The sequence below is a fragment of the Hyposmocoma kahamanoa genome, unplaced genomic scaffold (assembly GCF_003589595.1).
Source record: "Hyposmocoma kahamanoa isolate Upper Pololo Valley unplaced genomic scaffold, ASM358959v1 65, whole genome shotgun sequence".
NCBI lineage: Eukaryota > Metazoa > Arthropoda > Insecta > Lepidoptera > Cosmopterigidae > Hyposmocoma > Hyposmocoma kahamanoa.
This window is the reverse complement of record NW_020653853.1, coordinates 10,647,060-10,674,261: the sequence shown is the minus strand read 5'-3', so window position 1 is coordinate 10,674,261 and position 27,202 is coordinate 10,647,060. Positions and strand designations below refer to the sequence as shown.

At 36.4% G+C, this 27,202-nt stretch overlaps 1 protein-coding gene across 1 annotated transcript in view; it reads left to right on the top strand.

The window, feature by feature from the left end:
* The first annotated feature begins 3,466 nt into the window (after positions 1 to 3,466).
* LOC113231521 overlaps positions 3,467 to 27,202 on the top strand; it is a 100,294-nt gene continuing 76,558 nt past the window's right edge. The window contains exon 1 of the mRNA XM_026465846.1: positions 3,467 to 3,503. The gene's annotated coding sequence lies outside the window, so the exon portion shown is untranslated. The remainder of the gene's footprint in view (positions 3,504 to 27,202) is intronic.

Here is a 27,202-nt window from a genome sequence, read left to right as displayed (position 1 = left end):
TAGTACACGACCTGAGACCGGACGCTTGGTGATTATAATACAAGTATTACATTATTATCTGAAACAACTACATCGTATTTTAAAAATGTATTGTACAAAATATTTTATATTTTTTCCTCATTATTCTACGTCGTATAAATTAATGTAGTTTTGGAACCTAGTTTTTTTATGACACCACGTGACGGGACGAACAAGTTACGCAGGTGGTGGGAAGCGACACGCCTGTCTATAGCGGTTGCGGTGCTACTCAAAGCTTTTAATTGCAAAGATCTGAGGGGCACTACCATTGCACCCGTCATTATGAGATATAAGTTGATAAGCCCCCAGCGCCCTTACCCTTTAAAACCGAAACGCAGTATAATGCTGTTATTACTGCTTAGTGGCAGAAACAAGTAAAGTCTCAAACTCTTTCTCAAGGAGCTCTAGTGCAACTAAAAAGTAGTAATTTTTACAGAAATTCTTTTTTTGAAAGAAACAGTATTGAGTGTGTGGTAATGTTTTTTTGGAATTTTCCCTTCTTACTCAACCTTTGTCCACCCTATGCTGAGTAGGTCTCTTCCAACACACGCCATTCCTTCCGGTTTTGTGCTTTCCTCATCTTATTTTCCCCAGTCACTTTGACAACGGCACCAGTCCAGCACAACGGCTGCCTATCTTCGCTTCTGTACTCTTCTCTGGGTCTACACTCAACCTCCTTCACCGTCTGTAATCTTGTCTGTGGCATATATTTTTTGCCCATTTACACTTTCTGCTAGTTAGCACCTTATGGTTATGTTAATAACATTTATTCTTCTCCGAGTCTGTGTTGCTGAAATGATCTCGGAGACAGATACCCATAGTCCGTTCCATAGGTCACTGGGTGAGCTATAATATAATACATCTGAAAATAATTACAATTAAAGTATAACAACTAAGAAAACAATAAACTTAATATTACAGCCGCTAATAACCGTGTAGGTAGATAGGTACCTTGAAAAAAAACTTTCATAGATTGCTCACAGATGGCGCTACGGCAAAAAGTCGTTAAAATCAAAACCAAAGATCTCATAGAAAAATTCGTTAGGTCAGCTCAGTTGGGAGAGCATCAGGTACGGAATACTGAAAGCGCTGGTTTGAATCCAGCCAGATTGAGATAATTTTTCTTAGTATTCAATCTTTGTATCAATATTTATAATGAAACTAGTGGAGTAATTTCACAAAAAAAAATTTAATATCATGGTAGTTATACATCGTGATATTCACTACATACTTACCTAAGAAAACACAAAGATATATTCATGTACGTACATGACACAGAACACAAGAATACAAATATAATTAAAATATACATAAAATGTAGAGTATGTAGGAATTGTAATTAGCCGAACAAAGGTACCCTCTTTTCTTCTCTCATAGCACACAACATCACTAGCTAGAGAAATCCACTTAAAAGATTGCATACGTGATCTTGGCTAGAGAGATACTTTAATTAGTAAAAGGAAAAACCCGTCTGTTTTCTGCTTTCTTTGATAAATTAATACGTTACATTGAATTTTTTTTTGTCTTCTTAGTATCATTAAAATAATATTCGTGAAGCTGATGTGCATAAAATACAATAATCGTTTTTTTTCTGTAATACCAAGTGACGGGACAAACATGTCGTGCGCCTGGTGTTACGTGAAGCGCCTGTCCGTAGCTGTTGCAGTGCCACTCAGAGCTTTAAATCGAAACGATCTGAGGGGCACTGCCACTGCACCCGTCACCCTGAGACATTAGTTGACAAGTCCCATGTGCCTGTAATTTCAACAGCAGCGTTACCCTGAAAACCGGAACGCAGCAATGCTCATGTTACTGCTTGGTAGCAGAAATAGGTAAGATGGCAGTATTTCCCTGAACGAACTCTTCCACACAGAGCTCTACTGCCGTAGAATATTTGAAAAACAGTTATTGTATATTATTATAATATAATTTAAATAAATCTTCTTCTTTTTGGTTCTTCTACTATCGAAAGTTGAACAACGTAATAGTAATACTGACTTTAGAGACTGCTGCTCTCCGGAGCGAGATGGTACTGCAGCTGCTCAACCATTCCCACAAATTCTTTAACCAGCAGTGCCATTTTCTACTAACATTTTCCGGAATTATTGTCCTAAATGATAAGCTAGTGTAATTTTTACTTATCATTCCTCATGGACGAAGTACAATATCTTCATGCGCTTAATGATGTTAATAAGCTTATCTTTTTCTTGAGCTTATTAAGAGGGTTTACATTTTTAACTGCTTCCGTGGCCGAACGGTTACCATGCCGGACTGCCACGCAGAGGTCCTAGGTTCGATTCCCGGGCCGGGAGAAATATTTGTATGGCCTACATTTATTTCTCTCGTGAGTTTGGGTGTAATTTGTGTTTGTCTATGTATGTGTCCATGGCACCCGCGACACAGGGTTTCCCTAGTGCGGGGCTATGATGAGTGTGTGCGTTATTATTATTATTATTATTTGTAACCCGGTCACGCTATGAGGTTTTCAAGATACTTCCTAAAAAAAGCTCCAGAATCATCTTCCAGCATCCATCACAACTACACTATCAAGAAGAATATCGAATTGAAATATTTAATTACATAAAACAACAAGCACATGTGCAATTTTAAATTTTCTTTCAAATGTAAACATTGATAATTATTGAACATAATAATGTTTTGAAAAACAATACAATGTTTTTAAAAAACAACAATCCTAGCCAAAAGCCGTAATAGTTTGAGCTCATCGTCATCATCATCAGCTTACACGAATCCACTGCTGAACATAAGCCTCCTCCTGAGTACGCCAACTCTCCCGGTCTTGTGCCGCCCGCATCCAGCCGCTGCCAGCTACCTTTCCAGGTCGTTCGTCCATCGTACAGCAGGGCATACCACTCTACGTTTTCCTTGACTTGATCGCCATTTCAGAACAAGTCTAACTGCTTCAAAGGCCGAACGGCTACCATGCCGGACTGCCACGCAGAGGTCCCGGGTTCGGTTCCCGTGGGGGGAGAAATATTTGTATGGACTACATTTATTTCTGTCATGAGTTTGGGTAAATTTGTGGTTGTCTATATGTGTGTCCATAGTACCCGCGATACAGGTTTTCCCTAGTGCAGGGCTATTAAAAAAAAGTCTGCTCCATTGGCGATCAGCCCTCCTTCAGACATGCTTTACCCACTGCCATTTAAGCTTACTGATTTTGCAAGCTATGTCGGTCACTTTGGTTCTCTGACGTATAACCTCGTCAGGAATTAGGTTCTATCATCGTAGTGAAACCTGCAATTCGAAGAAGGTTCACAACTCTGGCCTAAACCCTCGCCCAACCCGTGCTCAGCAGTGGGACGTATAAATAAATAGGGTGATGATGATGAACATTCCTGTTCTCATATTACAGTCAGAGTTGCGTGTATTAGAGATTGGTAAGCATAATGCAAATAGTTCATTATCATTTTCTGATTGCAGGTGGCGGCGCGTCAGGCCCAGGTGTTTCGGTTTCTACTCAAGTAAGTTTAACTGTTATGTATCGAAATACAAAGTATAAATAACAAATAATGATGATAATAATGGTTTATTGATCACGAACCAAATTTATATTTTTTTTAAATACATAAACCGTTTCTTATGTGTGCCCACAATTAAATCTTCTGAATCGTGTTATTATACAGACGTAACATTTTTGTTTTTTGACAAAATACCTAGTGGAAAGAGACGACGAAGTCGACGACGGGTTATGTACTCCAATATTATGCCTATTGACTCTCACCTTAAAAGCAGCAGGCAGGGAATTTCATTCCAATGCCGTACGCCAAATAAATGTGGAAGCGTAACGCTTCTTGCGAATCTTAGACGTATTCACAATATAAGGGTGGAACCCCAGCTGACATCTAGTCCCAACGATGCTAGAAAGGGGATGGCTGAATTGTTTCATGCAATTCTGTCGCACACTCTTCGTAACCTGTAGCCTACTGAGAAGCAGGCAACTTTACCATAGTATAATAAGACACGTATGGACGCACACATTCACATAACCTCACAATGTACTAGCGTTGCATAACAATGGTCGTCCCAACGCGCCTTAAATCATTATGCGAATGTATGCGTCTGTACATGGCGCGCGGCGGCTGCGCTCACATACAAGCCGCGTTATTACTTTGTGCGGAGTCACCATACTTCTCTTATTTTACAACGATTTTATGGTGGTGTTCAAGGCATTGCATCAATCAATCAATATCAGTTTATACGCATGCACTGCTGGGCATAAGATTCTTTCTTGAACCATCCGTCCATTTTGCCGCAAGGTGTCCTGCATTACATTAAGTTTCACTGATAAATTTTTACTTCGTTGATATTTATATATTTTTTGTGAAACAAAGATGAAACAATGGAAACAAAATTCCTTCGACCTGGCTGAATTCGAACCAGGATCTGTTGCCACACCGGGGTCAACGCTCTTACCAATTGAACTATATATCGAGTCAGCAGATCTTATGAATTGCTCTTTGTGTTTGTTGCAGATCTTTGTGGTGAATTCTCACAAAACATATATGGTTGATTTGACGTTGGATTACACAAACCACAACTGCAGTAAAACATAAGTACTGTGCGATGTCATTCGAACGTAAAGTGCAATTACCAGATCTTTTTCTTACACTTTGCACAGAGACAGCATTGTATGTTTAATGAATCAGCAGAATTTTTAGATGGAAAATTGCAGAAGGAGAATAGGTATCCATTGTTAGATTTCCTACGTAACGTAGGTACTAAATGTCTTTCGTATGAACTGCAAATCTCATTCACCTATTGAAGTCGTTTGATTTTTGTTCTCAAGTGTAATCTTGTACAAATTTCGATTAATCACAAAATATTTCATTTCCCATAAAGAAAGTAAAATAAATTTCTCGATTTTACATCTACTTAAGATTCCTCGTCACGTACGTTTCTTTACGACGGTCTACCGTAATTTGAGCACACAATGTAAGGCTATACCAGATTGACTTTACCGCCGCTTGTGCCGGCAAATGGATAATTTTGTCTTATACATTTTGAAGCTTTGTGCCATACAGAAAAATATTTGATCCATAAATGGCTGGCGTTGGTAAAAAATAAACGCAACTTGATTTTTCATTAAACTTTCATCTAATGACGAAATAAATATATTTCTAACCGACTTCAAAATATCTATCTTCAAAATATGCCCGAATCGTTTACATTTCATTTTGGTACATTATTTAATTGTCACATTATCCAGTATAATTAGAGTGTTTATAAACAACTAAAATAAAACAGCCTAATTTAGTCCGAACAAAGGATAAAAATACAGGAACAAAAAGGAGGAGGTTTTTTATATGTATGTTACGCGATAGCCCTGGACCTTTTGTGGACTGATTTTGATGATTCTTTTATTGTTGGAATGAGGCTACCTCTGTAGTGGTCTCAATTAAATTTTATATTCGTGGCCAACTACGGGATAAATGACTTTTAAGGTCAGTTTTTTTGTACTCTCTACCGAGATTATATGGATTATTAGTTTTAGAAAGATGAATATATAATAAGATTTAAAACTCGCTCTGTAACTCAGTTCGCATTAGCGGTGACCCCGGTGTGGCAACTGACGCTGGTTCGAGTGCAGTGGAAACTTTCCTTTGCATTGTTCGATCTTCGTATCAATAATAAGATTTAAGAAGGAAAGTTGTTAAAAATAAAAAATAAAGATTTACAACAAGCACACGAAAAATTCATAAGTACCGTTGCTTCGTTCCGTAGCTTAATTGGCCTGTGCCAATTAAGCTACGACGCTGTCGTCTATCGTGGTTTGAAGACACTGGTTCTGATCCAGCCGGATCGAAGGACTTTTTTAAAAGTGTTCGATCTTTGTATTAACAATTATAACAAACTAGTGGAGTCATTCCAGAAAAATAATTTCATAAGTCAAACATCGTGACATTCAATAAGAACTTGACAATTTCAAAATTTAAGACGTTATAATCTCACATTGTTCAAGGCATAACGCATCTATGTAGCATAGAATTGAATTTTTATTTTAAGTGAGAGTAAGATATGTGTCCGTAATTTTTTTAAATAATGTAAGTGCGCATTTGATCTTCATCTCAACTGATGGAAAGTGACGATGAGGTCGACGACAGAGATTTCACATCTAAATAACGCTTATGCACTTCCGTCTTAAATATTGAATAAAGTTTTATTTCTATAATGTTTTATATAATAAATGTAAAAACATTTATTGGTTTTTGTAGCAATAGAGCTCTTTGTGAAAGAGTTCGTCCTGGGAAATACTGCCCCCTTATCTATTTCTGCCGCCAAGCAACGATGTGAGTACTACTGCGTTCCTGTTTTTAAGGGTACGGGTGCTGGTGAAATCTGTGGCTCTAGTGAAGAAGGGTACAAGTAAAAAAAGTCAATTTTACATGGAAACGCGAAAAGCAACGCTTAATATCATATTAAGCTTTAAATGTTTTTCGCGTCTCTTTTCACTAGAACCACTGAAATCACAAGCTCATAGGACTTGTCAACTTATGTCTCAGGATGTCGAGCGCAGTGGCAGTGCCTCTCAGATTTTTATGATTTAAAGCTCTGTGTGGTACTTCAACTGTTTTGGACAGGAGTGTCGCTTATCATCAGGCACACTACTTGTTCGTCCCGTCACGTAGTTATTATAAAAAATGTCCAACTGTTCAGTATGACCTGTCATACTTCCGGCCTTCGATAGGGTGGTGGTCCGATTACTCTAGAAAGTTATTAAAAGCGATTCCCTTATGAAATTCCATCGCGAGCGCAAAGATTTATGAAACCCTTTAAGTTTCCAAGGTGACTAAGATATGAGTTTGAAGCGACATTATAATGATTTGTAACGTGATGGTAGTGCAACAAAATTTCATTTTGAAAGACACACGTAAAAAATATAAGGAAGAAAAATTCTTGATGTGAGTTTTTTACATTCGCATGTGAAATATTATGTTTTATTATAGTCAATATATTCCATTGACGTTTATGTGGTGTTACATAACTTATTGTTTAATGACTACATTAACGGGTTCTTGATAATTTAAAAAAACATACTAATGTTTTTTTAAATTATCAAGAACCCGTAGAGAATAATTTGTACAATATTCCTCGGGCTTACTGATATGTTATTTACTACATTGTGAAACCAACAATTTCATATTACAAAGGCTGTCGAACTACATAAAATTTATCATCACTCAAAATCATTGTGACTATAGACACCTAACACCTAACATTAAAAAAAAAGTATGCCTTTATCCAACAATACACTTCCTAAATATTATTAACTCAAATTTCACATGACAAAGGGCTAATCGATGGAGAACTTGAATATCTTCTAACCCAAATATAGAATCATTGTAAACAAAACGAAACTTTTATAGAATAATTTGACAATGCAAAGAAAAATTAACAATACAAAATTCGCACACTGATTATGACAGTGATGCAATACAAAATTTTACATTTTGAGTAATGAGTAACTTCAAAATAAGAAACCGTAGTATCGTAATGCTTTGCCCCACAGCCTCTCAAGCAGAGTGTCGTGGGTTCGAATACGGACTTGCGTCGGACTGTGAGTTTTTCGGAATTTATATGGAATATATAATTAAAAATTTGCCAATAAATTATTTCACTTCTAAGGGTGGCGAACTAGGGGATAAATGAGTTTTGAGGTCGAGTTTTTTAGTATTCTCTAACTAAAAAAAGCTCTAGTATTGCGATTATGTTTCATAGGAATTAAATACACTCTTTTGCAAAAAAAACGGGCACCTAAGGAAATTTACGTTCTAAAGTCGATTTGAGTTAATTAAATGAAATTTATTTCTTTGACTTAGTCTGTATACTTATAATCGTGTAAATTAATGCGCATGAAGTGAATTCGGGCAATTAAAATAAAAAAAGACGATGGATTCTTTAAAACCGATGTACACGCCCAAACAATAAGAAGTGGTCGGCAATAAAGACAAGATTTTTTTACTTTTTTTTAATTAAATAAAGTTACAAATGTAAAAACCTAATAACGAGTGTGACCTCCTCTTGCCAAAATCACAGCTTGAATGCTTCTGGGCATGCTTTCCACGATGTTTTTAATAACATTTTGAGGAATACGTTCCCACTCTTCTGCAATGACTCTTTTTAGCTCCCTGATGTTTTGTGGAGCAGGTTGCACTGATCTTACCCGTCTCTTTAGAACATCCCAGACATGCTCAATTGGATTGAGGTCAGGACTTGGAGCTGGCCAATCTAAACGACGGATCCCAACTTCTTGCATGTACGCTTCCACGTCGCCAGAACGGTGCGGGCGAGCATTGTCGTCCATAAAAATGGAATCTTCCCCAAGTGCAGTCAATGTGGGTTGTGCATAAGGAATTAGGAATTCCATTATGTACCGGTGGGTGTGCATTTAATGTTCCATTTTCTATGAAAACTAACTCCGTACGCTCCGTCGAATTAATTGCTGCCCAAAACATAACGGAGCCTCCGCCATAAGGAGTGATTTCTTCGAAACACACTTCCGCATAGCGTTCCCGTGGTCTTCGCAGCACTTACCGGCGTCGGTCCTCTCCACACAAAGAGATTCTAGCTTCATCAGAAAACAATACTTTATTCCAGTCCTCCAGAGTCCATGAAGCACAGTTCCGAGCAATCTGAAGTCGAGCAACACGGTGCTCACGGAGTAATTTAGGGCCCCGAGCTGGGCGGTAACTCCTGATATTGGCAGCCAAAAGCCTCCTCCTGACCGTCCACAAGCTAACTTCTACTCCTCTTACTTCTTCAAGGCTCTTCTTCAGGTTCACACTTGACGCCTTACGATTCCGCAACGCCTGACTCACCAAAAAGCGGTCATCTCTTGGTTCTGTGCATCGTTTTCTTCCCGAACCGGGTCTTTTGACCGAACCGGTCTCTTGATGCCGTTGCCAAGTCCTCTGGACAGTTGAACGACTCACATTTAGCCGCTGAGACACGTAAGTTTGCGAACAACCTTCTTCAAGTAGGGCTATAATTTTACCGGCCCTTATCACTTTATCACTCATATCAAAAAGTGGTATTTAATGTAAAAAGAAAGATTAAATTGTTTAATTTGCAGAAAATATCCAAAAAGTTTTAAAATATCGTAATCAGTTAAAAATCGTTTCAGCAATTCGCGCCATTAGTAAAGCAATTTTAGAATAATCCACAATAATCATTATTTTTCTTTTATTCATTTCAAATTTTAAATTTGGAACGTAAAGAATCATGCCAGGATGCTTCAAATAACATGCCAATATATCGTCAAATTAATAAAACCTATTTCTTGTTCTTCTTCATTGAAGTAGAGAAAAAAAATCTAAAGTGTCCGTTTTTTTTGCAAAAGAGTTTATATACATTTAACGACCTCAGCGGTTCAGCTGATAGCACTATAGGCTCTAGGAAACTTTTCTTAATAGACTCTGATCTTAATGTTCCGGATAGTGCCCCGGAGTTGTTGTTTTGTTGCTCTGATTGTCATAGTACAGGAAATTCCCTAGTTTGACACCAGGTAGTTGGTTTGGTAGTTTAGTCATTACTATATTCTATTTAATAGGCAGACTCTTGTCGGTGTAGCCTCATCCTGTCCTCGCAGTTCATAGCCTGCTCCTAGACCTCTTTGTAGCTGCTCACCTTCATGATCTTCTTTATTTATTCAGTATTCGCCATTTTTGGTCTTCCTTTCTTTTTTTTACCTTCTATTTATAATTTATTTCTGAGAAGATAAATAGAAAAAAAAAGACGTTTATTTATCCAGAAAACGCATAAATCATTGTATAAGCGAACAATTAAACAAACAACAGTATGTAGACAGAAAGGATCAAAACAGCATTACTGATTTTCAGTCTTCAGCTATATCTATTCGCTACTGCATCAGGCCGGCAAGCGGAGGATACAATCCCTTCTAATGTCCACTTTGTGACGACTTTTCTGTGATATATTACTAACCTCAAGAAGAATTTTGTTTTTGTTGTTCGTCAATGACCAATTCATTAAAATTTTTATCAGAGCAATTTTTCTGTATGTCTCAAGCTCTTTCTGTCGTACTATTGACCACCTTGTGCCGGTGTGACCTCCTTACATCGTCATCCCATTTTTTTGTATCGCCTCTCTCCATTTGTATCGTATCGTTTTTTCTTCTTCTACTAATATTTAAATTAAAAATATTTAATTGTTCCATTTTACCTCGCATTCTGATTTTGTTTCTTTCCATCGTCACTCCCTGCGCGATCGCGGTAGCGATCACATCACTTGTTAATTTTTTTGAACCATTTTACAAGTTACCAAAAATTTATTATGCTATAAACATTTAAAACATCACAAAAAACTTTAAAATATTTTTTTTTAAACCGGATTTATTTCCACTTGAACTACCAAACTCACTAAGCAAGTCTGCGGTCTACAGAACATTCCAAGCGGTACCAGCAGCGGCACATGCTTTCACTAATATGAAATGTGGATTGCAAGCTACATTGCAATCCACCAGAACTCCACCAGCTCTCTACAACCTTAATGCCGTTCATATGGCTTCTAAGAGACTCACTGCAAATATTCTCAAAACACACCCAAAATCGAACTGTTAACCTTCTAATCTTTTCATTTCCTTTTTATTTGTACGTTTGGTTTTTAAATTTTTAACTATATTTTCCATAACAACCTGAATAATACGCTCGTCCAAAACAACCAATCTTACGTTTATTAGTAGTAAGGACACTTACTACTAACAGAAACACTGATGAGGAGGCATCCCAGCAATTGTTTTATGAAGTGCTCAGAAGTTGTAGGTTATACAAAACATCCTTTGGAGCCCATCGACTTACAATCGTCTCATGCCAGAATTGAACGTATATGAGGCCGACAAAATGTGCACCTCATTTCATTCTTTTCAATTTACGTCGAGGTACATATATTCAACCGTTTCGTGTAGAGGATAATTTTCAGTGCATGTATTGCCTTTGCCATCCGTATTGCTTGATGTAGACTCCCTGAAATTCTGAAAGTGAAGTCGTTTCTAGACCAACCTCCTGGGTACACAAGTACGAGTTGTAATAACTCTTTGTACTCTTCTCTTGGATGGTTACCGACGTTAAGAACGTTTTGGATTGACAACTTCCGTGGTCAAGTGGTTTGCACACCGGTTTTCATGGTGTCGCCATATCTGAGGTACCGGGTATGATCCGCGGCCGGATAATGTAGAAAAACTGATTTGACCTGACCGACAAACTGAATAAATAGACAGTATAGAATGTCTCGGATGTGGGTATTTGTGGCTGCGTCATTGTTTCCGATTTTCGTAACATAAGTGTTTTAGTTACTTACTTTGAGATCAGAGCGACGTATGTGATGTTGTCTGATGTTGACCAATACTATTCCTTTGAGGAGTCCGAGATCCTAAAAATTTACTACAAGGTACCTATTCTAGTAGCCAAATTCCTATTATTGTTCCCACTTTAAAGTACAATTAACTAAAAAAAATTAAAGAAATACATGAAAAGCCCATTAGTGCAAAGCACTTCAATATTCGAAATGTCACTAGTTTGAAATAAAAGTGACCAAAATGTGTAACCCCTAAATATTATCCAATCTTCTTGAAATTCAGCATATATATCTTATACAACACTGCGACTCGGAGCGTAAGCAAAGTCACTTGAAAATCACATCTTTAGAAAAATGAAACACCCTACAGTGTAGTCATTAATTACACAGATTTATTTTACAAATAAATTAATTTTATTATAAATTCGTCATTACGTGTTCCGTCGTCTAGTACATGATCATTATAATTATTGGGAACCCTTTGAGATTTAAAGTCAGGACCTTCTACAATTGAATGGTTATTAAACATTTTTAATTGATCTTAATTAGTTTATTTTTTTATTTGCAATTAATGTGGTTTGTGGAATCGACAAAGCCTTTTATCTAGAAGAAATAAAAGACGAATCATTGCGATACCGTTCATCCTTCTCTTTCATGTCACATCGTTCAGAAACATCCATTCACTCCGAGCTTCATTCGTAATCTCTCTTAACACATTTATTCGATCCTAAAGAACATAGGTAGGCTTAAAATAAATGTTTATGTTTACACCAAAGCCACACCGAAAATTAAAAAACTGGTACAAGCACAAAATTAATTAGCTACAATCAAATGTCCGACCAAATTTGAATCTTACCCATTTCAGTGTCAAAACAATAAACTCAGCAAATTTGTTGTAGGTACTGAAGCAATTTGCCAACTGTTCCAAATTTTCTTACAATAGCAGTGAGATTAATTGAATTTGTCCTACGTGAATAAATATCTTCTATTTATACATTTTTTAAAGTGCCTGATTATAATTTAAGTACATTAAAATAAGAATTATATACAATATTTCGTACCCTTTTCTCACATAGAATCATAAAAATAATACGAAGTACATAAAAAAAATTATGTACAGTTATATTATGTGAAATTGTTTAAAAATAAAAATATTACCCACTAATTTTGTTCGAAGAAACTTTAAACCTCTCTCATTGAAATATTGTCATTTTGCACATAATAAGGCTACAAAATCGAGTTCTTAGGTTTTCGCGATTGTTACACATAGGAAATGAAACTATTTTTCCGGATTTAAATCGCGTATATTTGTTTTTTCAAATAAACCGTGACCATGGGACCTGTAAAGGGCCCGAAACGTCGGTTTGTTTGAAAAAACAAATATACGCTATTTAAATCCGGAAAAATAGTTTCATTTCCTAAGGCTACAAAAATTGTAATACCACCAAAGTTGCGGTTTATTGAATGAAAATTATAATAATAACGCGCACACAATACTCATAGCCCCGCTCTATGGAAACCCTGTACCGCGGGTGCCATGGACACACACAATATAGACAACCACAAATTACACCCAAACTTACGAGAGAATTAAATGTAGGCCATACAAATATTTCTCCTGCCACGGGAATCGAACCCGAGACGTCTTGCGTGCCAGTCCAGCATGGTAGCTGGTTGGCCACTGAGGCAGTTATAGTTATGTACTTATATAATTTAGTTATTAACATATCTGGAACCAGCAAAACGAGTTCTACGAACTCCTATAAGAGGTTTTTTATATCTTATTTAGTTTCTGTTTTATTGTTAAGCAAATAATAAAACAGAAATTAACAAAAATAATGTCGCTTGCTTTAGTTATGATTACAAGGGCAGATTACGTCACTGAATAATTTACATTCCATACTTTAAGAGTACAATATTATTTCCACACGTCCCGGTACTTTGAAACAAAAAAATAATTTTTTTTTTTTTAAATGGGGCACAGGAGAGGTGGGTGAATAATTGGAAAGAGTCTATCTTCATATTTTCCCTAAAAGGCTCATTTACGTCCACTGAATTTATTACAAGTAGTTATACAGCTATTACGCATACCTACCGTCGTTATTCTTTTTAAGATATATCGTCTGTTAACAGTTGTTAGCATCAAAAGGTTTAAACTCTATGCTCAAGCCAACACAGGTGATCATTTTGACACCTAGGACCGTTCCTACGGAACGTGACAGAACGTAACATAATATAATATAATTGGTAAACGATAATGGATATATAGAATACAATGGAATATAATAGAAAGTATATATTATAGCTCCACAACTCAACAATATACAGTAAGAAGGTAAAAAAATATAAACTTAAATTAAAAACAAAAAATAAAATAAAATTACAAAAAAGTTCAATGAAAATAAAATCATAATATTAGGCAATAACAGCAAAGCAAACATTAAATAGTCACCACAATTATATTAAATGTCGGATGTAAAAGGACCCACTCGGCTAATGTCTCGTTATGTTATCATGTAATGTCACATTATATTATACTCTAACTATCAACTTAATACGATGCGAGGTACTTTTAATTATACCACCTTATCATTTATCATAAAGAAAAAATGCCAGCTGATTCTTCTCTTTCGGCAGTTTTCGTCATTTGACAGTCTGAAATCTGTGTTGTGTGAAACGGCTATTACACTACAATTCAAATTTAGTCCAACATCCAAAGTAACGACTGAAGCACTGGCTAAAAGCATTGTCGTGTTTTAATGCAAAAAGTTGAGAACTAACTAACTGGACAGCTTGCAGTTGCAGAGCAGGGACGACGCAAGGACTGTCAACAAGAAAGCCCGTAAATTGTGCAGTATACTACTAAAACAAAATATTCTGTATTTATTGTAATAAAGATAATATCAATAAGAATAGGGCCTGTTGTATTGGGTGGTGTGGGAAAAACAGCAAAACATGTAATGTTTAATTTACTTCCATTTTTATTGAAGATATTATTCTCCAAGATCTAACGGTAAATAAAATAATGCAATAAAAAATATGATTGAAATAAGAAGTCACACTCCTAAGCGCGCAGTTACACGAGGAAAAAGATTTCGCGCGGCCGTCGCGTGACGCCCGCCCAGTTACCACGCCTACATGTATATTAATGGCGAATCTGAATTCTATTTATTAGGCAACAACATTGAAATTAATCTGAATAACACAACCGCGCGGCCGCCGCGTAGATCAATTTCAAGCCAGGCTCGCCCGCGTGCCCTGGACGCTAAATGCTAAATAAATAGAGCGTATTTTGCCTTGACAGTTAGACGCATGCGGTCGCGTACGTGATGAAATTCGTGTCGAATAAATGCGCCCTTGAGGTCATATCTGTAAAGAATGCATTTGGAGTTAATTTCAAATCTTAAGTTAAAAAACTTGACATAATACCTGCACGCGTTTGTCAAAAAAACACCTATTAATTTAATAAAATACCTTAAAGTTTTTAATACAAAAATTTACTGTTTTTGTACTCAAGTAATCCTTTTTTGGACTTAAAATCAACAACGCAATGGATTGATTGCATTATTATTATTGACTCAAAGATTGAGCAAACACAAAGCTAAATTCCTTCAATTGGACTGGACTCGTACCAGCTTTTGTTGCTTAACGTAGCTATAGGCAAAAATAGACGAATAACATTGCAGTAAAAAAAATCATCATGATGTTCAACAAAAAAATGGTCATATTATAAAATTTAATATTATAAAAAACCTTGGATCGCTTACTACGCATTAGCGCATTTAAGTAGAAAAAAGAAGCATTTGAACAAGTTCACTTTTATAAGGCACTGGGGCTATGATACCTATACCCTTATCTACTTACCTCTCAAGAGGAGACCGTGGGTTCGAAACCGGTTTCGCACCTTGAGTTTCACGAAGCTTTTCGGTAAAGGAAAACATTGTTATGAAACCTGCTCGTCGAAGGAGGTTCAAGACCCTCGGAAAACGTGTGAAATTCCCAACCCACATTGGGCTAGCGTGGCGGACAATGGCCCAAACCTTCGCCTGAGAGGAGACCCGTGCCCAGAATTGAGATGTATATATGGATCGATGATGAATGAAAAACATGATTCCAAGCAATGTATACTACAGAAAGGCGAAAAAGCATTTTATAATAATTGAAAGAACTTTCTATGAACAAAAGTGTTCATAGAAAGTGGAAGATTTTAAGAATGACAAAATTCTACTATTATAATAAATTTATTAATGTATATATTCATTATTTTATTGATACTGCATTACTTTATTAGGGTAATTATTTAATTTATTATTTTATTGTTATTGATAGATTTGCTTTTCCTATTTCTAAGCCTTAGCTACGCTTTTACAGGGTACGTAATAAATAATGTAAATTCTATTATATACATGCATTTTCGCTAATAAATCAATAATAAATACTGATGTATATATACGTAATCTATTTATGGCATTTACCAATTATCGACCCGAAGGCAAAAATGTAGAGTCCAATGCGCTATTAAAGGCACATCTCTGAAATTTTTGTCTTTGTTTGTAATCCATTCTATCTTTACGTTTCGTTGATTTCACGTATCCAAATTCACTTATTGTTTGAAACAAATCGTTCCACTTCCTCGACGCAGATAGCATTATTCCCAATGCAAATTATGTTCACAGATGCGGCCCTGTCGCAAACTTTAACAGTCGCAGTAATTTAAAACTTTATCCGCAGCGCATTCTTTAATTTAATTTTAAATATCTCGTTTGCACTTCATAACTAAAATAGATAAGAATAGCTTGAACAGTTTGTTTTCTGTTTATTGGAAAAAAGTTTCGTTCGTAATGAAGTTGATGTTGATTTTTTTTATACCAAGTGACGGGACGAAGCAACACGCCTGTCCATAATAATAATAATAATAATAATAATAATAATAACGCACACACTCAACATAGCCCCGCACTAGGGAAACCCTGTGTTGCGGGTGCCATGGACACACACATAGACAACCACAAATTACACCCAAACTCACGAGAGAAATAAATGTAGTTCATACAAATATTTCTCCCGGCCCGGGAATCGAACCTGGGACCTCTGCGTGCCAGTCCGGCATGGTAACCGTTCAGCCACGGAGGCAGTTAACAGTTAACAGTTTACAGTGACACCCTGAGCTTTAAATTGCAAAGATCTAAGGGGCACTGCCACTGCGCCCGTCACCCTGACACAAAAATTTACAAGTCCCATGTGCCTATAACCCTTACCCTTAACAAATCGGAACGCAATATTGGCGCAATATTTAACTTGGCGGCAGAAATAAGTAAGGTGGCAGTACTTCCCTGGACGAACTCTTTCACAAGGAGCTCTACTGCTACTAAAACTACTGTTACTAGTTAGTTACTATACTTTTATGTACTACTTTTACACATCATAATTATATGAATATAAGACATTTGTTTTTTATTATTTCACGAAGCAATTTTTTGAAATATTATTGTTTTATTAAATATCATGATATTTTTATTATTTTGATATTAAATTTGTATTCAATTGATAGTGTACGTGAGGCGCACTATAAGTTTCCGGGGTGAAAAAGAAAAAAATTCTCTATATGGTCAGAAATTAATTTATTGTTTCTCAAACTATTCTCCTTTATAGCACTAGTGTACTTTTTCATACGAATGAACTAATTTTGAAAACATTTATGCCACTCCTCCATGACAATCTCTGAAACATAGTTTTCACACTCTTCGACAGCCTCTTCAGGCAATGAAAATCATTGACCGCCTAACTAGTTCTTAATTTTTGGAAATAAATAAAAGTCACTTTTTCTTCTTCATCAGCCGTCTTCAACCTTTAAGATGTAGGTCTCCTTCAGTTTATGCCATCTTTCCCGGTCTTGAGTAATTTCTATCCACGTTGTTTCGTTCTTCAATTCTCGCCGCACGGTCTCCATTCTACCACTGCCTTGCACCAAGAGCCTGGCTTGCGAGCGATATGGCCAGCCCACTCCCACTTCAATTTCCCAACCCGCTTAGTAACATCGCTCACTTTACTTTGCTCTCTGCCCCATTTATTTCTTAACTCCTACCAGTTTTCTGGTTTGTGGAGGATCTCCTTAGTAGAAACCTAGGTCTCAGTTCCGTACGCAAGAACCGGCAAAATACACCGGTCGTGAATGCGACACATGCTTTTTGTTCGGCATTGATTTTCATGTTGAACGCGAATTCCAGTTTAGAGTAAGCACGCGCGGCACACGTCAACCTTATGCGCCTGTCAATTTCGTAAGCCTGATTGTCCTTTCCCATTATGACCTCTTGACCAAGACACACATACTTATCTACCTTTTCGATGATAGAGCCGTTTACGCTGATGTTTGCGGTGATATTTTATACAATTGTATTTTATAAATGGTCGTAATTTCAATGTACATTTTCAGCTAGAGAATATATTCGTATGGCTGATGGTAAGCTACACACCTGTCCATAGCAATTGTAGTGCCACTCAGAGCTTTAAATCGCAAAGATCTGAGGGGCACTGCCACTGCGCCCGTCATTCTGAGAAATTGACAAGTCCCTTGTGCCTGCAGTTTCACCAATTAGTGTAGTATACTGTATTTTAAAGACAATCAATATTGGAAATAAAATTATATTTTACGGATCTATCTATATATAGGTACAGTCACACGAAGAATAGATCGTCAACCAGTTTTTTCTTATCGTATCGCAGGCATGGTAAAGGCATTGCATATTGCATATTTATAAAAATATAGTTGCAAATAGTTTTTGCCCTCAATTTCGGGCGTTAACGGATTTTTACCCGATTAAATCCCTGCGTTAGCAAAGCGCCGGAATAAAGCCCGGTAAAACCTGCTCACAGCCCTTGCAAAATTAACAAAATTTTTAACTAGGGAATATATTCTATACAATTTCATAATTAATATATAATGATTTTTTAAGAATTGTTTGTTTAGTATTAATAATGTTCGTTCATATTTCTTGTTCAGGGCCCCATTGTGTTACATAATCGACGACTTTCTACAACAATGTTCCTAATTACGTTCAGAATGTTTATCAAGGGTTGCCTACCTGTAAACAATCGTTCTATTGTTTAAGGGTTCACTAGGTTTACTTTCATAGACGTTTAATGTATACATGTAGTGTAATATGCGTTAAACTGTATTTTAAAGACAATCAATGTTGGAAATGAAACTATATTACGAAGTTAGATATTACATACCAAGCATAAATAGATCATCGACCATCAAGAAGAACTGGTTCTTTTTCTTATCGTATCGAAAGCATGACACAATAATGGTTGCCATTGTGGTGAAAGGATTTATTTGCCAATTTGCGCGGGTTTCTAAAGAAGTTTAAAAAAAACTACCAGGACTTCATAATAAGAAAAGTGGTTACAGACCAATATTACACAAAATAAAAAAAAGACCACGTTAGAACTGGATTTCCATAGACTTTTACATATTGGTTGTAGTTGATTGTTTTAATTTACTCGCAGAATAAGTATTGTATGCAATTATTATATAATTAGGTCTTAAAATCTCGTACCTATTGCTTAAATTACTCTTTGAATCCTAATTTTTATTATAAGTAAATAAACGTGATTATTTACTACATACTACGTCATTTTTATTTATAAACTTCGGGTTCAATAAGACTAAAATAGGTATAAATCCATTGCAAACAACTCGAGTCGTTTAAGTCGTTCAAGTCGTTTAAGTCGTGTAAGTCGTTTAAGTCTTTTAGTATAACGACTGAGTCTTATTAGTAAAAACTCGAACCTCCAGTCTTAATTTTAGAGTCGAGTCCTGTAAAATGGAGTCGAGTCGTTATAAAACGCCTTAAAAGACTGAGTCTCTTTCATCGCTATCACTACCACTGCACCCGTCACCCTGAGACATAAGTTGACAAGTCCCATGTGCCCGTAATTTTACCAGAACCCTTAACCCTTCCAAACCGGGACGCAGTAATGCTCACATTACTGCTTGGCGGCTGAAATACGTAAGGTGGCGGTACTTCCCTGGACGAACTCTTTCTCAAGGAGCTCTACTGCTAAATGTTATTAGTATTCGAGTATTATTAGTATGAATTGTATTAATATTAGACATAACTGGTTGATAACTTTACCATCTCAGTCAGCCGTGGCTATGGGACCTGTAAAGAGACCGAAACTTTGATTAGTTTCAGAAAGTAATTAATAGATTCAGGCGTTACTTTGCGGAAATCTTGTTAATAAAAATGGAAGTACCTAAATTACTTTCAGAAACAAATATACCTGATTTAGATCAGATAAATATAGTTTTATTTAAAATGTACATACTCGTGTAACAAATGCGAAAACCTAAGACGATAAACATTATTATTATAAATATTATTCCTACTGCCCAAAATCGTGGGTGGAAGCGTTACAGACGTAAAATAATACGGAATTTGGTAAAATTTCATACTTGTAACAAATTTCGATATAAAAAATTGTTTTAGACGAAATAGAGGCAACTCCACACAATACCCACTTGCAATCCTGTGGCCTCTCACTTACTACTAGGGATGCACATTAGGATTCCTTTTTTATGAAAATCGATTGTCTGTTCGATGTTGTGTACGATGATCGTTCATTTCAATGCGATTTTCAAGTGAATCTATTCAATAGAAAGGCAAAATATGTAAGCAATCAATGAAACGCTTTGAAGAAAAATCGATTTAAAAATATTTATAAATATGTAGATGTAAATAGTTTTTGCGCTCAATTTCGGGGTTAACGGGTTTCAACCCGATTAAATCCCGACGTTAATAAAGCGCCGGGATAAAACACGGGTGCTTGCGCATTTCTGCTCACAACCCATACAAAATTAACCCAGTCCTCGCGCAAAAGGAACATGTCTTAGAATTTTCTTTTACATTAGGTAAGTAAATTCTGTGTAATTTTTTTTTTTTTCGATATATATAGGTAACTTGTGAAAAACGCCTTTTGTTTATGCTCAGGAGCAATAGGATTAGGTAATATGTGTTCATGTTCCTATAAACAAAGTCTAACACAGTTTTTGCTCTCTATTGTTGAAAAGCTGTTATTAGGAAGAATAATGTGAGAGTGTAGGAATAATAATAAAGTAAAACAAAAATAAAGAACAATAGTTAGAAAGGAATTATTTTTATCTTACACTATATTCCTATAATTAATTCTCTACGTCTAATAACACACCCAGGAATATCAGGCGTGACATATTGCCCTCATCCGATGAAAGGGAACTTGTAATTCAAAATAAAAACATTACGGAACACTGCGGGTGTCAGTAATTCATTATTTTACACAAAACATGGTTCTGTTTGTTGCCAGCCTATGAATCCATTCAAGGTAAGCTTTTGTATAATCATGAACATACGTTACCTAACTCTTGCAGTTGAGTAAAAATTAAAGACAATATTGACGTGTTAGCCACTGATATCGAAAACAAAAACTATATGGCGTAGTAGCCTAATAGTTTGACCTACCGCCTCTCAATCAGAGGCCGTTGGTTTGAAGTCGGGCTCGCATCTCTGAGTTTTTCGAAATTTATTTGAAATTGACCATGAGCTTTTCGGTGAAGGAAAACATCGTGATTAAACCTGCACGTCGAAGAAGGTTCACAACCCTCTGAAAACGTGTGTAGTCTAAGAATAAGCAAAATTTTTGTATATTACGTTTCTTTTGCGCCGGAACTGGGTCAAATTTGAACCTTCCGCTTTGAGGAAAGCTATTATAGCAGGAGTAATACATTAAAACAAAAATATTTCACAGCATCTGTCTCCTTAATCAAAGATAACAAACTCACAAAAGTCAATTTTTGGTTTCACCCTAATAAGATCTTTCTATAAAATATCCACTTTATCATAAAAGGATTCAATTTATTGGTAAATTAATTTCCTACTGCGATATTTCGGCTTGATTTAAAGCTATTGTAATAAAGCTTTAACACCTTGGCACAATTTGTATCAGATTCTTCCACGGACAAGGCCTATTACGTTGTTTCACAATTTCGAGGGTTTTTCGCGGTGCAATTTTCCGAGCCCTTAATTTACTTTGAGTACAAATTAGAGAAGATTAACGAGACGGGTCACTAATTGTGCCTTCAGGCTAAGGTAAGAAACGAAAGTTGCCTTGCCCTAATCCATTCTTTACAGTATACACTTTAAATTTCGGTTTTAGAAGAGTTTAATTGAGGAAATGTAATCCAAATGAACTAAAGTATCATACGCGACTCTGATATTGGCTTTATTTCTTGGTGTAACATGACATTTTTTTTATGATACACTAAAAACCAAGTGAGTAATGTCGTCACCTTCCTAAAACTCTGTCACCTAACTTCTTTTTTATGTTTTCACTGAGTCTTAAGATAATTAACACTATTTGTTTTTGTAAGTGATTTATATGGTTAAATTAATGTTTACACTTTTTTTGCAAGTTTCTTTTTAGTCTGAAATAATTGATTATGCACGTAGTGTCGGTCTATAATGGATTTTGTACTTAGTTTTAAGTTTTTTGCATGTATGTTTCTGATCTTTTATTGGTGTAACAAATGTTGACTGACTAAATAAATAAAAAGAAAACAAATGACGGGACGAACAAATGACTTACGCCTGGCAGTAAGCGACACACCTGTCCATAGCAGTTGCTGCGTCACACAGAGTCTTAAATTCTCTGCGCCCGACACCCTGAAAAAAAAATTCGACAAGTGTCATGTGCTTGTCATTTCACCAGAACCCTTACCCTTCAAAACTGGAATACAGTAATTCTCACATTACCTTCTGCTTGGCGGCAGAAATAGATAAGGTGGCAGTACTTCCCTGGACAAACTCTTCCGCAAGTAGCTCTTCTGGCTACTAAAACTCCAAAAGCAAGATTTAGATTATCAACGTTTGGTCCCAACCATTTCCAGGCTTTAGAAATAAAATAGAAGTGGCCATAAAACTGTCCCTTGAAAACGCCAACGTGTAAAAGTGTTTATTTCGAGTTTATATCATGGTTACTCTAAGGGATGGTCACTTAATTTGATGACTAGTTTTACGACGAACTATTTGACTCCGATATTTTACTCTGGGATCCAACGAGACTAAGGAATTCAGAACGTTGCTGTGAGCACATAAAGCTTAAATGTGAAGGAAGTTCCAAAGCAGGAAAGTCTAGAGTCAAAGTTGAATTGTTTGAACTATTCTGAACTGGAATGCGTGACCTAAGAGCAAAGTTCAAGATTTGTCTCTATAACAGTAACTGCCTGAGTTGGATTGCAGTACAATTTTAAAGTTAATACTTTTACACGGTGCGCAACGTTACATCACTATCATCAGCCTTTTTATCAGGAGCAGTGGAGCTCCTTGTGAAAGTGTTCATCCAGGCAATTACTGCCACCTCACCTTTTTCAGCCGCCAAACAGTAATGTGAGCATTACAGCGTTTCGGTTTGGTTGGGTAAGAGTGGTGAAATTACAACCACACAGAAATCGTCTCTCTGGCCAGAGGGCGTCCTAGTCTACGCTTGCCGAGCCGTGGTCGCCACTCGAGAACTCGCTTCCCCCATCCGTTATCAATTCTTCGACAGATATGGCCCAACGTTTATATTAGTACCTGTTATTTTAACTTTTCAACAGTTGAATAGACGCAAGTAGAGGTCGATCACTAAACTTTTGGTACTAGAAATAATATTTTTTTATAAATTTACCAACTACTGCTTACACTGTAAATACATCTAGGGAAGTATATAACATTTCTTAATGTTAAATGCGACAGTTAATTACTGACACACATCGCATGCTATAATTGTAAACACGTAATCAAGTAAATTAAATGGTAACTACGTTTAATTCTCGAGGGCAAAAACGCTAAAGGAAATATCGGTAGAAGGCGACACTCCTAGTTAAAGAATTTAGGTGAATAATGTTGTCCAAACTCCAATAGGAAATTAAGAACAAGAAGAACAAGACGTCTCATTTTTTAACAACAAAAAAGGAAAAAAACGGAAACGAGTAACACCTTTGACTATTTATAAGTTTATTGAATGTCACAATGGTTTAATACCATGATATTCAAGTTTAGTTTGTGAAATAATAGATAGAATGAAATTATTATAACAAAGAGCGAAATACTAAGTAAAATTAATTCAATGCGGCTAGATTCAAAGCAGCACCCTCAGGCAAAAAAAAATACAATTACTAAAGCGACATCTCTAATCAGCGATAGTAATTGTGAAGGTATATCTCTCTGAGTGAAGAAATAATTTCTTACAGATGGCGCTAGGGCAAAAAAGCAATAAAAACCAAAAAATAAAGATCTGCAATAAGCACATAGAAAGATTCATAAGGTCTACTGGTTCGTTCCGTGGCTTAATTGGCAGAGCATCTGACACGGATTGCCTGAGGGTGCTGGTTCCAATCCAACGGGATCGAATGAATGTTTCTTAGTGTTTCAATCTTTGTTTCATTAATTATAACCTTTAACTATTGCTGAGAACAAACACGCGGAAGTTGCCAAGTGAAATATGATGTATCACGTACACAATATTATTGAGAATAACCAAAAAGTCGTTTTTAAATTGATAAAGCATTTTCGGTTTACTGACTTCCAGACACTAAAACTTACTTCCAAGCCATGAACTAAGTATAGTATCACAGCCGTTCAAAGTGCAATCCATTGCTGTAATAAAATGCGATTCCAACAAAGACCAAATAGTTTTCTCGGTTTTCGAGATAGGAAAATGTTCTCTATGCAAATAGACGGAAGGCGGAAACTCATTCCAACTTGGCTCATCTTGAACTCATTGAAGGAACTTAATTGTGAGCTTTATCGTACCTCAGCGGAGTGTTCTTATGCGTCTTTTAAGCAACTGGCAAATTTTAATTAAGTTTCAACTGCAGTTTTTTTTATAATTTGTGTCACCATTATCATTCAGCCATACGACGCCCGCTGCTGGGCATAGGCCTGCCCCAACGATCTCCACGACGATCGGTCCTGCGCTGCCCGCATCTATGGGCTTCCCGCGACCTTTACCAGATCGTCGGTCTACCTGGTTGGGGGCCTAACCACTGAGCGCCGTCCGGTGCGCGGTCGCCATTGAAGAACCTTTCCGCCCCAATGGCCATCGGTTCTCTTGGCTATGCGCCCCGCCCACTGCCACTTCAGCCGAGCAATTCTTCCAGCTATGTCGGTTACCTTAGTTTCCTACGAATTGCCTCATTTCTGATTCTATCACGTAGGGAAATACCGAGCATCGCTTTCTCCATTGTCCACTGAGTGACCTTGAGCCTTCTTTTGATCCCCATAGTGAGGAACCACGTTTCTGATCTATATGTGATCACTGGCAACACACACAGGTCAAAGACTTTCGTCCTGAGACACCGAGGTAATTTGGACGCAAATATTTTTTGTAGTTTCCTGAACGCTGCTCATCCGAGCTGGATTCGACGAGAGATCTCGTTCTCAAAGTTGGACCTAACTGAACTGTCTGCCCCAGGTATACGTAATGGTCAACAACTTCGAGTGTGGAGCATTACACTTTTAACTGGAGCGGGTACAACATGGACATTCGACATGATCTTCGTCTTGTCCATGTTCATCTTAAGACCCACTCTTTGGGAAACACTACTGAGATCTTCGAGAATTGTGTTCAGGTCTCCCAAGGTCTCAGCCATATCATCGGCAAATCGAAGGTGTGTTAGATACTCGCCATTGATGTTGATGCAAAATCCAGTCCTGAAGCTTGAAAATATCCTCCAACGCAGCTGTGAACAGTTTCGGAGATATCACATCTCCCTGTCTCACGCCTCGTTGCAGTTGGATAGGATTAGAGCTCTGATCCTGTAATCGGAATGACATAGTGGCGTTTTTGTACAAGTACCTTAACACCTCGATGTACCTATCGTCTACTTGGCACCTTTGGAGAGACTGCAGCACCGCCCAGGTCTCGATCGAATCAAAGGCCTTCTCATAGTCCACAAACGCTAAGCAAAGTGGCCCGTTATACTCCTCGGTCTTCTGTATAACCTGCAGCGTATGTATGTGGTTTATAGTTTTTAAGTGCAACACAGACAGCCTCTATGTTTCATTAGTTATGTAAGTAGTAACCGAGTGTCATTACTACATTATACATTAAATATTCAGTAGTATTTATTTGTTTAGTTACCGATTAGTTAAAAACCTTAAGTATAAATTAAATATTTAGTGCTCCGTTTGCCGGTCGGATGTAGCAAGCGAATAGATATAGTTTTAGGTGTAGACTGAAAATCAGCAATGCTGAGTCTTCAACCTTTTTATTCACATTTCTGTTTTAGTTGTCGGTGTGTTATTATTTGTACTAGTTTTATGTGTATTTTGTGGATAAATAAATGTCTTTTTATTTATTTATTTATTTATTTATAGTACCTTTCGGAAACCGGCTTTTTCGGAAGGTTGGAAGTCGTCAAACCTGCGAGCGAGACGATTCGTGATATCTCTCGAAAACAATATTATAATCTCGAAAACAAAATTATAATAATTTGTAAGTTGGAAATTTAATTGTTTCGATAATCTAACACGTATTTTAAATTTTATTTTTGTAATAGCACGATTTCTTAAATATTATGTTTCAGTTAGAATAGAATATAGCATTATCTTTTATAAAAAAATATTATCACTAAGTTATTCTTCTACATACTTTTTTATGACGCTAAGTGACGGAACAAACAGTCGTAAGCTACACGCCTATTCACCAGCACCCTTACCCTTCAAAACCGAGTAGGATTAAAGGTGGTAGAGATGGCAGTACTTCACTCTCTTCTGTTACTAAAAACTTCTTGATAATAATTATACATTTTTGGCAATACACCCAAATATGGTACACATTTAATACTGTTAATGGGTAAAATAGATATTTTAAAAATATAGAAACACCGCAGACACATAGCTTACTTCAATGCAGCTACTGATGAAGTCGGTATCAAATTTGTAAACTTTTCCTATCAGCTTTAAAGTCTTCGTTGAGTTCTTTACTTATTATGCAAATGGGCCAACTTGAAAGCTTGTTAAAGTCTTACTACTTTTGACTGCAATAAAGCCCTGTGTCCTATTAATTAACCGTCATTGTGCAAAAATTATCCAGTACACAAATAGTTATTTGTTATGCAAGGCTTGTATTGCAACCTGAGCAAGGGAAGGAAGCTCAGATTCCTGAGCGTAGCGAGGGTTCCAAGGCCCGAGACGCAAAAAAACTTTGCAGTCCAGCGAAACACACAACTTTTCACCTCACCATAGCGAGGAAAATGGTAGATGAAAGAAAAACAGTTGAACGATAAAACATCAGTTTTATAATTCAAAAGAAAAAAAAATATCTTCGGATGCGTTATGAATTTGCACCTCATCATTTGTTATTCTTGCATGTACTTAATAATAATAATATAATAATAATAAAACTTTTATTTCAGGCTTAAGCCCATAGAGTTAGTTACAAGTTATCTTAGAACTAGTGTTAGTAGGTTTGACAAAAATAAAATAAAACTATAAATTACTGCCTGGTGTGAACTTAAATAAATTTTGTGTGATTAAGTGATTATTGAAATTATTTTAGTTCTTCGACGAATTAAAATAATTTAATAAATTAGTTATTATTGTCAATTTAATTTCAACAATAATAAGAATAAAATATACCACCGGATTTATATTACATAAATAAGTAATGTACAAAAATCGTGTCGTTGAACGTGTCATTATCTTTTTTTTTGTTTTCATCGGAAAAAAAGTTAAGTGCACCACAAGCTATCGTCAAGTTCGAATTTCAAAAACCTTTTCCACGCTAGAGTGTGCAAAGGAATTGCATGAAATCATTTCGCTATTCCCTTTCT